Source organism: Malaya genurostris, chromosome 2 (assembly GCF_030247185.1).
Source record: "Malaya genurostris strain Urasoe2022 chromosome 2, Malgen_1.1, whole genome shotgun sequence".
NCBI classification, from domain to species: domain Eukaryota; kingdom Metazoa; phylum Arthropoda; class Insecta; order Diptera; family Culicidae; genus Malaya; species Malaya genurostris.
The window spans coordinates 56,340,534-56,356,918 of NC_080571.1; the positions used below are offsets into that span (position 1 = coordinate 56,340,534).

General features: G+C 35.4%; 1 protein-coding gene across 6 annotated transcripts in view; it reads left to right on the plus strand.

The window, feature by feature from the left end:
* Positions 1-4,231: 4,231 nt before the first annotated feature.
* Positions 4,232-16,385, plus strand: part of LOC131430361 (glutamate-gated chloride channel) — a 249,491-nt gene continuing 237,337 nt past the window's right edge. For all 6 annotated transcript variants that reach the window (XM_058595278.1, XM_058595277.1, XM_058595273.1 and 3 more), the window contains exons 1-2: positions 4,232-4,419; positions 4,533-4,982. The gene's annotated coding sequence lies outside the window, so the exon portion shown is untranslated. The remainder of the gene's footprint in view (positions 4,420-4,532; positions 4,983-16,385) is intronic.

A 16,385-nucleotide genomic window follows, 5' to 3' on the forward strand; every position in this document is an offset into this window, starting at 1 on the left:
CAAATCAATACGTAGAAATATTTCCTATCAAATGATGAAATAATATTAATAATTGATACAAAACAGAGCTGTAAGTGTTTAAAACCTGACCACATTTCTACGTGTAGTTTTTCTTGAGTTTCTGATTTGCAGCCCTAAGAAAGATGTGTTCCACATCAAAACTGTTTATTCTTCTATTTACTTCATGCCGTGTTCGGTTTCTCCCTCTCTTATTTGATTCCAGTGTAACCGGAGAACAAAATGTGCCAGGATCACTTGCGCAACCCTGTGCAAGCATGGTGTAGTAGTTTTATTGTGGAATACATTTTTGTTTTCTATATATGGGTGCAATTTAGAAACTCAAGAAAAATACACGTAGAAATATGGTCAGGTTTTGAACAACTACAGCTCAGTCAATTTTGTATCAATTATTATTATTATGTTACCATTTGATTGAAAATATTTCTACGTATTGATTTGAATGTTCATATTCATGTATTTTCAACTATATATCATTGCAATATTGATTAATAGCTAGCAGTGTCCTATTTTGTCTGCTAAACATCTCTGGCATATCGGATTTCTCTAACGTAGACGACGGTTTTGAAGGAGTAAGCGATATATCAATAGGAAAGCATCGCTCTAATTGGTCAATCGATGCAAAAGCGAAGCTGTTGGAAGTACGTGAGTCTATAAATATATGCGAAATTCTAGCTAACGTTCCAGTCTTACGTGTAACAAGTCAGAGGTAGGTTGTTGCTAAACAGCAGGACAGAAAGCGTTATAATACGATTTGAAGCTTTAATTGATATGGGGCTGTCCATAAAAGACGTCACGCTTTTTTTTACGATTTTTGACTCCCCATCCCCCCTTTGTCACAAATTGTCACAGAAGAAAAGACCCCCCACCCCCCTATGTCACATGTCACGAATTCAAAACAAATAAAATTCATCTCAATACATTCTCAATATGTATGACAAACTATAAAAATATGAGGGAAAAATCGATTTACTACATGCTGTCATTAGATTAAAAAATATCCATAAAACTAATTTTGTAGTTTATTAATATCAATTATAAAAATTAACAAAAGTATTTGGTTGGAATTGATGAAACATTTAAATCATCTGTTTTATTCCTCCTAGGGGTACACAGATATATTATTGTTTTAGGTAAAGAATAATATTTCCTTAGTGTAGCATACAGGGCTGAGAAAATAAAGACCAAAACCTCATCAAAACGAGATCACTGCCGGAGAATCTTTTCATGATCAGTTGATCAGTGAATTTTAAATCACATCGATCAATATCGGTACTGATCTTCCGTCACACAATGGGTAGTGATTTTGAGCTAAAATGATTCTTGATTTATGTAAGTTCAATCATTGGATGATTCGATAAGCTTTGATGTTGGTGGAGGAAAATCACATATGATCAAGAGAAGACATGACATGATCTACGTCTGAAATCGTTGATCTCCCGCCCTTTTTCAAATGGAGTACAATTCAATAAACTGCATCAGAATCAGATAAGAGAAATTCTTATGATATACTATTATCAATGCTAGAAAATCAAATTACTGAAAAAATTATCAGTGCATAACTTAAGTTAAACCGTTTGAAGGCATCTGTTTCTTTTTTACTCATATTAGGCACAATTTATTAATTTCGCTAATTTACTCGCTCCTCCGTGCACTTTGGTGATCACAACAGAAATGATTTCCTGCATCACTCATTTCCGAATTTACAAGAAGAAGCTTCTACATCAACAAATACACGTTTTCCTTTAGAATGTGAACGTTTATTGTGGAGATTTTTTCACGGAATAGAACAAAGCAGGTATTTCAAAAATGCGTTCATTGAAAATATTGGACGTCACATTCCAAAAACCTACCCCCCTTCCCCCTGTCACAGAAGGTCACGTTTTATGAAACACCCCCCTCCCCCTTGCGGCGTGACGTCTTCTATGGACAGCCCCTATAGATGAAATTCCATGTTATGTCGTTTCGCCTGAGAAATCGACAACTACCCCATGGTAAATTTTGAGTGCATAAGATTTATTTCTAATTTATATAAGATGAACTCGATTGATAATGAGAAAAAGTTTATCGCTTCAACCAAAATTGCAGAAGGATAGTAATGGTAGAGAAACGCTATAAAAATAACTGCTTGCATACAAAACTTGAACACAAGCTTGGCGAAAAGAAGCTTAATTATCGATATCCGTATCGCAAGCGTGTACAAACATATAATTGCATACATTTAGGCACTTGATGTAATTTCGTCGGCTACAAAACAAATACGAATAACGACAAATAGAGTCTACATTCTGAGTTCGCGTGTTCGGTGTTGGTTCCTAATAAAGATCAATCTAAGCAGACTCTCGTGCATTTGCGGATTCAAAAGTGCGACGATTAATTGAAAATGTCGATCATTAGAAATTCTGGTTGCCTTGTTCCACATCAATGGCTCGAACAACCCCATGGGGCTGATCCTTGTACTTTTTGAATGACGATAGACACGGGCTTTCAAAATCTACTTGTACCATAAGAAAGTACAAATTAAAAAACCTGTTTTAATCCACCTAGTGGTGTAATGATGCCTTTCTCATGTACATATAATATTGTGGTACTCCATTCAAAAATTTTCTCTTCGATTTTTGAAAGAAACCAAGTGATTGTTTATGCATAACATACAAAATAAAACAGTGCTTTGATTGCGTAAGCCATCCTTAAGAGAACGAAATGGGTTCACTATTATATGGACTTCCGGCACCGGAACCCGAGAACCGGTATAATCGAAGTCAGTTCGTACGGCCACCAACTAACATGACACACCAACTCTTTTAGTACGCACCCTATAACTCCGGATTCGGAAGTCGGATCCGGATGATATTCAGGAATTCCGTATGGGACCGGAAGACCTTTCATTTGAATCTAAGTTTGTGGAAATCGGTCAAACCATCGCTGAGAAAAGTGAGTGAGATCCATTTTGGTATATATGACCACTATTTCTGGTACTTCCGGAACCGTATGCCGGGAACCAGGATAGCCGGAATCGGTTTGTTTAGTTGCCTACTAATAATGACTATCGATTTGTGTAGTTTTGAGACCAGTTTAGAAAAATTTTCACGTTTTTTGTTTCGCCGGTTTAAGTGACGGTGTACAATATTGAACACACTTTACCCTATAATTCCGGAACCGGAAGTCGGATCCGGATGAAATTCAGGAATTCCGTATGGGACCACGAGACCTTTCAGTTGAATCCTAGTTTGTCAAAATCGGTTCAGCCATCTTCGAGAAAACCTAGTGAGATTATTTGACACATACACACACACACACACATACATACACACACAGACATTGCTCAGCTCGATGAACTGAGTCGAATGGTATATGACACTTGGCTCTCCGGGCCAATTTTCACTAGTCGGTTTTTCAAGTGATTGCATAACCTTTCTATATGAGAAAGGCAAAAATATTCATTTTTAAAAGTGTATGGCCCTAGCCGCCCCTTAATGCTTTGCCATACTGAGAAGAACTTGTACAAATGTTGGTCCAAATCGGAGCACATCGTTCCTGATTTCACAACTTTTCTGTGGCTTATATATGGAATTACTCCTTCGGCAAAAGGATAAATTTCATTTTGACTACGAGGCAATAATCCTACGTTATGCCAGAAGTTAGAAGTAATACCAAGCCAACACGCATTGATTATTTTGAATACTGATCGTAAAAATTTATATTTCTGTAAGTTAAATGACAACACCTAAACGACTGATGTCTTCCAGCAAAAAAAACGTACTCCATGGTGGCGGCTTGTATTCGCGAGAGTGAAAAAAACATTCGCACTCTCGCGCCACGATGATTCTCATAGATTTTTCCAAAACAATGGGACAATTCTCTCATGTATCCGTCGTCTTTTTCAGAGACGAACATAGAGCGAGATCAAGAGAGCGAGAATCAGAAACAGTCATCCCCGCTCGCACTGCCCAGAGAGGAGAGCGAACAGTGCGAGAGCGAACGGTTGGCGGTGTGTTGTTTGTTAGGGGGCCCGATTTAAACAACAAACCAACAGTTATTTTCCTTTTTCGAATTTTCCTGGCGAGTGGGTTGGGTGACCGAGAGAGGCTAGTGAACCGAGCTGAGCAAAGTGAGTCAAAAGTTCAGCAACGGCCGCGCTCGGGCAGCATCCCAGCCAGGCTCGAAGACTGATCTGCCAATCGATTTTGCCAGCAGCAGCAGCAACTCGTCTCAGCTCTGCTCAGTCAGGTGCAGGCAGTGATTCGAAGTGGTTCCCCTATTCGCTAGCTCCTGTCAGTATTTTTTTTTCTAGGTCCTTTTCTCCAGTAATCCTGGGTCACTGTGGATTGGAGTGTGGCTGCAGGAGAGCAGAAAAGAAAAACTGCTGCTGCTGGAGCTGCTGTTGTAGAATAGTGAAAAGTAAGATTATTCATCTGGAGCCCTGCTGGGTGAGCCCGTTGAAAAGTGCAAACCCCCAAACTAAAACGGGAATTTCTAGAGTTGGTTCTAATTTCGTTTCTTTTTTTTCGAAGCAGTGAGTGAGGAAAATTGATGCGAAAAACGAATTTGATTCACGCCTGGCTGACACCCATTTCATGGAGTGAAGCAAACGAGCAGCGAAAAATGGAATGTGCTCCTGAAAAATCTTCATTCCAATTAGTGTGAAGAAAATTGTTTGCCAACGGGTGGGCCTGGCCTGCTCTGATGCGGTGGAAAACGAGAAAAGGTCGTTGTTAGGTGAAAGTTCAAGTGAATAAAAGATCCTGAAAAGTTGCAAAATGATGGATAGCAAGTGATATTTTTCCGAATAGTATGAACCACTCGAAGCTTCAGAGTCTAAGATAAGGTGGAAAACGCAAGAAAATAGCAGCAAGTTTTCCCACACCTTTCGCAGGGGAAAAAAAGGTAGCAAACGGAAAAACCGGAGAGCTGTAGAAAACCGAACGGAACCAGAGAGGAAAATCAGGAAAAATTACCTCCAGGTAAGATTTATCTCACACACAGAGTCCCAAACGCAATCTGGAGCAGCCAGTTTCCATCAACTCACCTTAATGTGGGGTGAAATGGGGGTTTCCCATTTTTTTTATCGAACCGATCCATCTCCGGGGAGTTCGGTTTTTTCGGGATAGCAAAACGATGTCGATTTCCTTCCAATATGGAGGAATCGAATTGAACTGCGTCGTCATGCTCATATTCATGAAGGTACTGATTCGAATGGCACAAAAAAGGATCGGTTGGTATCACGGCGGAAGGTGTGAAAACGTGAAATGACCGTTCATCGGACCTGTGATGCTGCGAGAGAAGGCCGCATTTCATGGTCATGAGAGTAGTTTTTACCTTCGTCCAGTAGTTGCTAACGACACTAGGTGGTGGATCGGAGGGTTGTTTTGACTTGGTTTTTCGGTTGCCACCTGGAAATGCGAATGAATGCGACCGAGCGAACGACGGCCGGACTGATGTTTGAATGTGGTTCCCAAAGTTTTGATAGGGTCATTGGATTTGTTCTGCTTATTGCTCATGGTAAGGAGTTTTGCTAGCTGCCGAACCGCATTGGGATGCTTTTGGAATAATAGATCTGAGATTTACTTTTTGGAAACATTATTTAGGAGCAAACTTTAGGTGATTTTTTTCCTAGTCAAGAATTGTAATAAAAATTGTACAGATAAATCAAACACTTTCACCAATGTTATAACGAAATCTTTCAGGTGATTTTCTTGGCAAAAAGCAAAATTTAAAAATTAACGACTTGAGATTTATTAGATCATGACGCATGACTTGAAAGATCAAAATTCAATTCGTTTAAATAAAATAATATTTAAATTTAAATAATTTAAATTTAAATAGTTTAAATTATAAACTCTCTAACACACTTTTGCCGTTTCTGTTTACATTCTATTCTGAATTTTTCACGAAATCACAACCAAGATTCGAACACGGAAAGAATACTCTTATCAAAGGAAAAAGTCGAATTCCTGATTTATTTATTTATTTATCGAGTCATACGCTTAAGGTGAAATCTACACCGTCATAAAATGCGCGCAAAATTTCATCCGCTTCAGTTGAACGAACCGTCGCACAAAGCATAACAAGAAAAATCGACACATAGAAACCAGAACTTTTTTCAGTGATTGAGCGCAGTGGGCTTACCTCTCGTTATGTTGGCTTGTAAAAAAGACTGGACGTAATGGATAGTAGCAAGCATGGACACAAGAGAACATTGAAATATTTTCGATAACCTTGCCAGTAGTTCACCAGGCCACATTGTTTGTATCACAGGTTATATAAGATATATTTTCAAATATTCTACATGAACGATAATACTTGGCTTGTATTAATTTCATTTAGTAGCCTGTCAAGGTTGAAGTTTTAGTTCTGCTATAAAAATTGCTACAATCTAAGATTATACCTATTATATGATATTACACAGCCAAGCATTATTGCTTCAGCAACATCAATGCATTGAGCTCAACAGAGTTGAACATTTTTAGCATTATAAATGACAGTTACTTGGAAAATAAACGATTTCTTACCCATTTGATTGTATTCAACTCGTTTTCATTTTAACACAAACCAAATGGTGCATAAATTCGTGTCATTATTTGATATGTCATTTTTGATCACGATATAATGCCACCGAGTCCACCTTGCATTTCTCACACCACCTAATGTTTTTGTAAACTTTTTCAAATTTCGGTTGTTTTGGCTAAAATTTTATAGCTTTGAGTTGCATTTTCAGATTCTTTGTGAAAATCTGCTATGAACACTACTTTTCAGTTCTAAAACCATCCCCATGGAACGGAACAGTAACCGTTTATACATTTCAAAAACCAATAGCAAAATTTCAAAATACGAAGAATACTTAGTTGTGATAAATTTGATTTCGAAAACTTAAGTGTTTTTGGTTTTTCGAAAATCGGTCTAGTATTTGAATAATTGAAAATTAATAATTGATAGTTGAATTAAAACGCGATTCACACATTCCGCTACATTTCACCTTAAACCTTTCTTTCATGCGTCGAGATCTTCTGTTATTCCTAGACATAAAATCAGAGAGTTGACCTTACAATTTTTTTCCGAGATATCGATGTTTCGTACATTTCTAAGACAAAACAAGAAAACCGCAATATTCGCTTTAAAAAGCAACCTCGCTTCACTTGGCCGCCAAAGCAAAGCCTTGGTATTACATTCCTGCAGTGGAATTTGACCTTCTGTTTCAACAGACTTCGCAGCCGATTCAGAGTGTTCAGGACCATGGCTGGTGCTACGATTCTACTTACACTACGAATCCTTCCAGGTCGGGGCTCGAACATACGACAACTGGTTTGTAAGATCAGTGCCCTATGCATTGAACCGCCAACCCGTGACATACACTTGGCCGCCATAGCATTCAATTACTGTCCTATATCTATGAAAACACATTCAACAGAAAACAAAAACACACTTCGCGTCACAATGCTATCCTCAGCTAATGCTTATGGAATCACTGTACATGAAATCACGGTGGTATCACGCGAGCATCATGCTACAACGATGATTTTTGTACTACGGCCATTTATCGTTGTACTGTGCAAAATCACATCACTGTTTACTGCTACCAGCGCCATTGGCGAGTGATGGTGAACTTACGAAACAATATTTCCTTATGCTGAGTATCAATTAATAAACAACAAATTTTGAAAAAAAAAACTCTGTAAAATGATAAAAATCAGCATAACACTTATATACTTTATGAACGTTGTAACATATTTTCAAAAAGCAGTCAAACCAAGTAATGTTAATAAATTTTGTGAAAATTTGAAATACAAATAAGGAAAATAATACATTCATATTTGTACATAAAATCAGCACTATCGAGTGATTGTCTATTTAAAAACAAGTAAATTTATTGTTGAAATGGATTTAAAAGCATAATGATTAACATCTGGTAACTTTAAATATTCTAATTATTTTGTCTTATATCATCAGGTTGATTGCCGTTGGATAGAAAGAAAACTTGTTTTTTAATAGTTTAGAAAGATTGTTATTTTGGGTATAAATAGAGAACAGTCAGCGATTCATGTCTTTCAGTGTGGGTAAATTAAAGCAGAACCAAGTAACATATTCAATTTAATAAATACACACTTTTTTTTTAATTCAATATTGTAATATAATTTTAGGCACACTGCTTAAGCTCTATGATGCCAAAGGTATTTTCTAATTCTAATTAACGACTAACTTAAAACTAGAATAGTATCATTAGACTATGTCATCTCGGGTTATCGTAATCCAGCTTTCAGCTGGCGATCGGCAGTGGTCGATGAATTGCATATTGCATGAGGCTTCTAGATGGCGTTGGTTAATATATATGCTGGCCGCATCCTTCGGTCCGTGTGGGTCCGCTGGAAACACCCCCAGGCTACGTAGGTCCGGCGGGTGGCTCGCATGCTGGTCATCGACTGGAGCGGTCTTCCGTGGGCGGTGATGTTACGGAAGAGAATGAAAAAAAGGGTATATTGTGGATAAAGGGGGTATGGAAACAAAATGTCTGAAAACTACAGGGATCTAATTAATTGCCATCGCGATGGTGAAGAGACGGGGGAAGGGGGAACGAAAAAGTTAGTGACAAAAAAAAAAGATCTTGTTAGTTCCAATGAAGATGGTGGACAAAGAAATGCATACTTGTAGTAGTTTTCAGTGTTACTTCATAAATATAGCATAACAACTTGGAACTCATCAAAATCCTAATAAAAGCATTATGAGATTATATTCCAGCCTAGTAGACTATTTTTCATAAGATTTATGAAGCAAAACAAACTGACACGTTGAACTTCATCTCGCCCGAATTTTTTTTTTGCATTTATATTTTCGGACAGTAGAATTGTCGAACGTCTTAGGGTGAACGTTGCGAAGCGACTACTGACCGATCGCATCGCTCTCACTCTGCTATACATGTCATTTTTCTGTTGAACTTGAATGGACAGAGCTCTGCCGCGCAACTCCATGCGATCTGTCAAGATTTGCATGGCTTCGCTTCGTGTCGCTTGTCGCTCTCACTCTGGCTTCACCCTTATGATGTTAATGCATTTTTCCATTATTTTACTGATTACTTGGCTGCGATGAATTCATCAAAAAGTATTGTGATCTTTTGAGTCAGTGCATCGAACAGCGATCGTAGATCTCTCTCAAACTAATGGTTTCGACATATGGGATAAAAAAGTGAAGCAAAAAGAACTAAGATGACAACTTTAAATCGATTCCGCAAATTTACAAAAGCTGTCCTCGCGACTTGTGGTTCGTCACTTCGCGCTAGTCTGGTGATATTATTTAGTCGTATTTGATAAATGTTCGTAGCGTGACAATCACAGAAACAATTTTCGATTAACAATTCAGCGATAAAACTTTCATTTTTACTTTCAATTTATGACTTCTGGTCAGTCAGTAATTATTTAGTAAATTTCTGACATATCAGAAACTCGGATGATTTGCATCGTTAAGTTCGACTCCGACTGGTAGAAGGTAAAAGTTCTGATGCGAAAAACCTTCTTACTTAAATGAAACTTGTTACGTCGAGTTTTTCCGCACTTTATCTTCAAATTCTTACTCTTCCTTGAGTACTATGGCTCCATATTTTCATATTCTTTCTCCTCTCACAATCTCAAGTTAGTTTGATATTGATAAAAAAACCGAAAGATAAAATGAGTAATTCTTGGACATTCGAAAGTTCAAGCTACCATTGCTTTAAATATTGTGTTCATTAACTTTTACATGAACACTGCATTCGTTGTATAGTTGTATCAATAGTCGTCTCATTAGTCGACACCACATCATTTTGTTTAGTACCCAACCTACAATTAACGAATGGTAGAGTTCGGTACTGAGAATCTATATCAGAAAGTTTTATATGAAAATAATGTACAAGTCTTCTGTTATTTTTATTTGTTATTTGGACGAGTATAAGGTCTAAGAATTGCTCTATGTGTTTAGGAGTATTCTTCCAATGGCTAGAACTCACGAAATAGTCACGATAAAAATCGCCTGATAAAGATTAGAAACCATTCAAAAAACACGTATATCAAAATTTGGTACTCTTGATTTGACCAAGCGAACCAAGAGAACGTTCCGAAAAATCACAATTATTCAATATATTCAAGAGGTAAAGATATACAACAAATCTCAAACGTCTTTACTGGATAAACTATGGCGAAGGAAATTTCCCTATTTTTACCTAGAGCTGTTAGCGGAATATGTTCAATAGTTGCACTATTTATGTACCATTTAATTCCACTATTTCACTGTCACACTTTCACAAAGTCACTATATGAAGCATAACAAACGTTACAATACAGATACGCGTATTTCGGAATGTTATTTACATCCTTCTTCAGTATATCGGTTTTTTCAACAAACTCAATGCTTCATGAAAGTATAGTGACTTTGTGAAAGTGTAATAACGTGACAGTGAAATAGTGGAATTAAATGGTACATAAATAGTGCAACTATTGAAATGAAATTTGTTTCCTTGAAAAGAGATGCAAATCAACAATTTTACAGGTGGAGATAGTACGCAGGTTCGAGTTCAATCTCTGCGGTTAATCATTTTTTTTAATGCTGACTTTCGCAACTCCAATCATTTTCAAATCTGTTTTTTGTTGCATAAAACTACATTGATAGACGGCTTAACGTCACAACAAAAATATGAAGAAATTTCGAAGTTCAATTTCTTCCGAAATTTGGAATGGTGGCGATGAGCTCAATTCGTCCATGTTCCCTGTCGCCAGAGTTTTAATAAGACGTTTTGTCAGTAATGCTATCACTAGAAATGTTTCACTAGAATAATGCATATAATTTTGCTGTTTTCATATTTAATTGCAAACATTAGCAGTAGTTTTGATTTTACGTAAAATGCATATATCGTATGTAAGGAAATATATAGATTTCATTGTAAATTTCTCACTAAATAAACTGTGTTGATGGCTTTTATATTGGTTCACGATGTGTAACTATTATCCTTCAATCATGTGTACTCGATTTTCACTGAACCGCGTCGTCAATGTCGTCATTTCCGATCAAAACAATCTTGAAAAAAAGGACTCATTTTTCCGAGCTCTTTTTTCATAACAAAGTGCAATGGTTTCCGTTTTGATTTGTGCTTGAATGAAATAAATATATTAAAAGATTGTAAACATTTTACTTACTCGGAAAATTTTACAGAACTCGACAAACATTTACCGAATTTCCAACAGAGTACCGTTCGTTCATTTGCTCATCAGCTGTCAAAATCTACATAGTGATTTCGACGTTAATTCTGATTATTTATTTGATCGAAAATCTAAAGAGTGTTCGATTTTTTATGACAGCCGTCTCACTTTCTTCTCTTCCGTGCAAAAAATTGCAATTGCAATGTGAAATGATGAAAATTGCAAATGAAATCCAGACACATACCTCAACATTAACACTCCTAATACCAAGCCTAAAAAAGTTACGCGGAGCACCAAGCCTCAAAAAAAGTTGGAACGGAAACTTTGAGCTATCATAGCTCAGTTGTTACTTGACCAATTTCGATAAATATTACACCCTCGAATTTTGTGAAGTGTGTATATTATTTTAAGTGTATTATTATTGACGATCGTTTAGGAAAAACTAATGAAAATCTGATTTTTCCCGTTCCAAGTTTTTTTTCAAGCTCAAAATGTGCCTTATATGCATTCATGCGCACCTACATCGCGAATCGGATATTGAGAACTTCAACTTTACCGAGTCAAAACTTTGTTGTTAGTCAACCGATCTTACAAATTTGTTCACGATTGGAAAGATACTACGTCCAGAAATAAAATGCATTGAAAAAAACGAAAAATAGGGTTGTCTACTCAAAGTTATAATGAAAACTGTAGATAGATGACCTAAGAGAAGATGAGACTTTTTACAATGATCGTAAATATCTCGAAATTCAAAGCGATGACCTATATATTCTTACACATCATTCGATTGCTAGTGATACCAGCTACAATTTTCGCTCCACTACGATTCCTGCACAATCAAAAGGAAACATTAAAAAATCGATAAATTTATAAATATATATGAATTTTTCATTTTTTCACATGGTTTTTCATATCTTTTCACATGTTTTCAGAGTTTGTTAAACCAATTTTTTAATGACTGGCGCATTCAGGTAGCGTTTTTTGAACCGAAGTTATGAGCAAAACTAGTTCAAAAACAGGTTATTTTTAAACTGCTATATCTAACATTAAGGCAAACGAAAAAAATTTGTTTTTTGTATTTGACAGAAAATGTTTTCGAGCATGTTCATGAAAAAAGTTGGAGGAAATATTTTTTAAATTTTTTTAAATTATGTTCAAACATTGGGTGTTTTCATTGACAAATACTCGTATCATGTAAGTCATTTATTATCTATATATGAAAATGAGGTATTTGTGTCTTCTAAAGTGTTAAAGGATATATAATTTTGATCATCAATACATTGTTTCTGGTAATGATTCCAATATTTTGAATAAAAAAAAAATGTACATGTCATCGCTTTAATTTTTGAGTTATATACAAACATGTGAAAAAAATGAAAAATTCATATATATTTATAAATTCATCGTTTTTTTAATGTTTTCTTTTGATTGTGCAGTAATGGTAGTTGAGCAAAAATTGTAGCTAGTATCACTAGCAAACGAATGATGTATAAATATATATATGTTATCGCTTTGAATTTCGAGATATTTACGATCATTGTAAAAAGTCTCATCTTTTTTTAGGTCATCTATCTACAGTTTTCATTATAACTTTGGGTAGACAACCCTATTTTTAGTTTTTTTTCAGTGCATTTTATTTGTGGAAGTAGTACCTTTGAAGTATTCAATGTTTTCTATGCGACGATTATGCCAAAGGAAAGAAAATTGGAAAGCAGATAGGGCATATTGGGCGCGTGAAAAAAACTTAGAACGGGAAAAATCAAATTTTCATTGGTTTTCCTCTACCAATCGTCTGCTACAACATTTTGGAATCAATCTACGAACTTCACAAAATTCGAGGGTGTGAAATTTATTGAGATTCGTTGAAAAGCAGCTGAGCTATGACAGCTCAAAGTTACCGTTCCAACTTTTTTTGAGGCTTGGTATTTGGAGTGTTAAAGACTTTTAATTGGTTCTTTCAAATCCTCATACTTCGGATATTGGTAGAAGCTTTGATTTTTTAAAGTTAAAAGCTCTATATTTGAGCTTTTAACAACAATTATAATCAACCGTGCGTCTCCATTAATTTTCTATTATAAGGAAACGCATGGTGTATAACTAGTAGAACTAAGCACCATGCGTTCCCTTCTTTTTTGGAGCTTCAATGGAAACGCATGGTTAATTGTTAAAGTATTTTAAGAAAAATTTTGTGGCTATCCACATTCTAAAAAAATGTGAAACCGAAGCACTAGAACGCATTCAAAAGTATAATATTTAACATATTTATATAGTACTAAAGGGCTAAGTATTTTTGATGCAAGAAAAATGCCTAAAACATCCCTAAATTTTTTTTTAAATTTTTTTTTCGTTGGAGCGGTTGCTTTAAAAACAAAATAAAATGAAAATCAATAGAAGCTCCATAGCTCCGTGAAAATGACAGTTAAAGAGTAAAAATCTTGGGAAAATTGCCTCCAGTCCAACCGTTTTCAAATGTTGTATAACAATATGAATTCTTTTTGGGACAGATTTGACATGCTTACCTGGTTACAGAACAAAGTAGTCGCAGTTTGACTGTTAATTGTCATTGATTATCAAACTTACAGAAGTTTGGTTATTGTAATTTGGATATACACTTAATATTGTTACTCGCTGATGAGCGTTTGGAAATTATTTTTTAAAATTCTTAAAAAATTCAAATCGGTCATGATCGGTCTGTAAAAGCTCGCATAATTTCTGTTACACGTATTGATTTTATCAAAGTTTTCATTCAAAAATTACCAAACTTAATTATTTGAACCAAATATCGTTTTCGTTTGAAGATAACTGAAACTTACCCTGCTCCAACCCCAAGTGGTATCAGAAGAAATTGGCTCAAGTGGTCCGTTCCTCTGGTTATTTGGAGATTTGTGACACGATATCTACTTTGAGCCATTTGGAATTAATTAGTGTTCGTTCGAAAATGAAATGTATAAATAAATATTACGCATTTTGTACTTGATTAGACATCTGCGAGAAAATGTTTTGCACAGTTCGTTTCCCACATACAGCCCAAATTCCTGTCAAAATATTTTACCGCTGAAGACTTAAAATTCGTGGAACTCTCAATATAAAGGAGTTTAAATAGACATCAATCCATAGTCTTTTGACCTTTCTCAATAGAAAGGTAATAGAATTGCTGAAAAAAAAACAACAACTTTGGAACGGAGCCTCGGAGCTTTATGTCTGTGTGTGCACATTTTTTCGGAGATTTCCGAGCCAATTTTTAAACGTTTAGGCTCATTTGACAGCTATTTTTAAATGTTGGATCAAGTTTGAAAATTAAATGACTGTAACTTCTGGTTTCGGAGATATGATGGTGAAAACGACGACACGACCTGCCACTCGAGTATCAAAACTGTATCGAAAATTTAACTACCCCTCAGTAACTGGTAATGTCAAAACGGATTCGCTTGAAAAAATGTTGGAACTGGCAACACAAGTTGATAAATTATTGATTTTGAAAAACAGTTACCAGTAGCCTTGGTAACTACATATGGAATGTAAACAAAAACAAGAGATACTCACTTAAAACTAAACAACTGAGTGTAGTTGGGACACTGGCAGGTATTAAATTTATTTTTTCAGAGAGTTTTGAGTCATTTTTTATTTAATTTGTATCTTTTTTTTTAAAGAACTGAAATTATACAAAAAATAGTATATCTTACGATGGAAGACTTAGCGAATTGCAAGATTTCTACTAAAATCTTTAATTTCAATTTCTCCGTTTTCGATCGCCTCTCGTTTTTGTTGCTTTATTAAATCGAGCGCATCCTTACGATTTAAACCATAATTGCTCATGAAAATTCGGATGGCCCATTCCCATATCAGAACAATATCAATAAATTCCGTAAACTACAAAAAGATATGAAAAATGTACAATATTACTTTATTTATGCTTTTATTACCTCCCCTTTTTGTTGTACTAGGACAATTTTTTCTTCCAAGAATAAAGCCATGTATACTGCCTGTTCGTCTTTCATTATTATGGACACTTGTTCCCAGGTCGCGAATTTTCCTATTGCTCGAATACGATATTCGCTTAGGTACTTATATTTTTCGAATATTTCAATGAGTTCCTTTTTATAGATTGTAAATGTTTTTCCCAATTCGTCATTGGAAAAATTGTATAAATTCCTAGACACATAATCTATATATATCTTCTTCGGACGAATTATAAGACCATTGAAAAGTGAGATTACGAGTGATTTGTTGTATAATTCATTGGCTAAATTCTGAGGAGAAGGACGTCGTATTGAACAATTTTGTGGCTCTCCATGTGATCGATAAAACGGTGAATTGAGGCAACCGAGGGTGGATAATTTCGCTTTTGGTACAAATTTATCGGTCACAATACAAAACGATAGCAGTTTCTGAGAATTCTCTAGAACGAATATGATGAAAATGACATTATATACTGGAGGTGCACTCACCACTAAAATAACCTGAAAATGATTGATAATATGTACAAGATTTTAATCTGTTCAGAACGAAATGCAGTTCACAAGAAGAACTATATCAGAAAAAATTAAAATTGATTGTAGGAATAGGTTTTGTATCTAAATTTGTATATATATATAGTATGTAATTGTTCTTTTTTGTATCTGAGTTTTTCATATGAAATAGTGTCATTGTTTTTTGTCAGTTTTAGAAAATCATGGTTAAAGATAATTGTGATGTCTTTCCTTAAGAAGGAAGAGCTGTAATGTCAGCGTTCTGAAAATGAATTTCTTTCAATGTAGATGTGCTCTGACACGATCATGGACAGAAAATAAACAGCTTAAATAATGTGTTCTGATGAAGAGCTGGTCTTTTTATCGGTTGATCTTCAAGCAAGCAACATCTTTTATTTCAACAGTACCGAAAGTCCTGAGGATTTTAGGAACAATCAAACAGTATGTAACGAAAGACATAATAGATCCAAATTATTTAGATTTCACTAATTCACTAAATAACCGAAAAAGACACAAAAACTCAAATTGGTGGAATTGTTTCACAACTATTTCAAACTGTTTGTTTATTTATTCTGGTACTCCTTGGTAACTAGTTCATAGAAACTTAAACAGTGTTGCTCGAATAGTTAGTTTTTGTCATTTTCAAGGGGTCGCTATATTTATGGTAACTGGTGGTAAATCGCTCACGAACACTTTTTATTCCGATTTTTCTTCTGAGTGTGGGTTGATTACTCTTGTT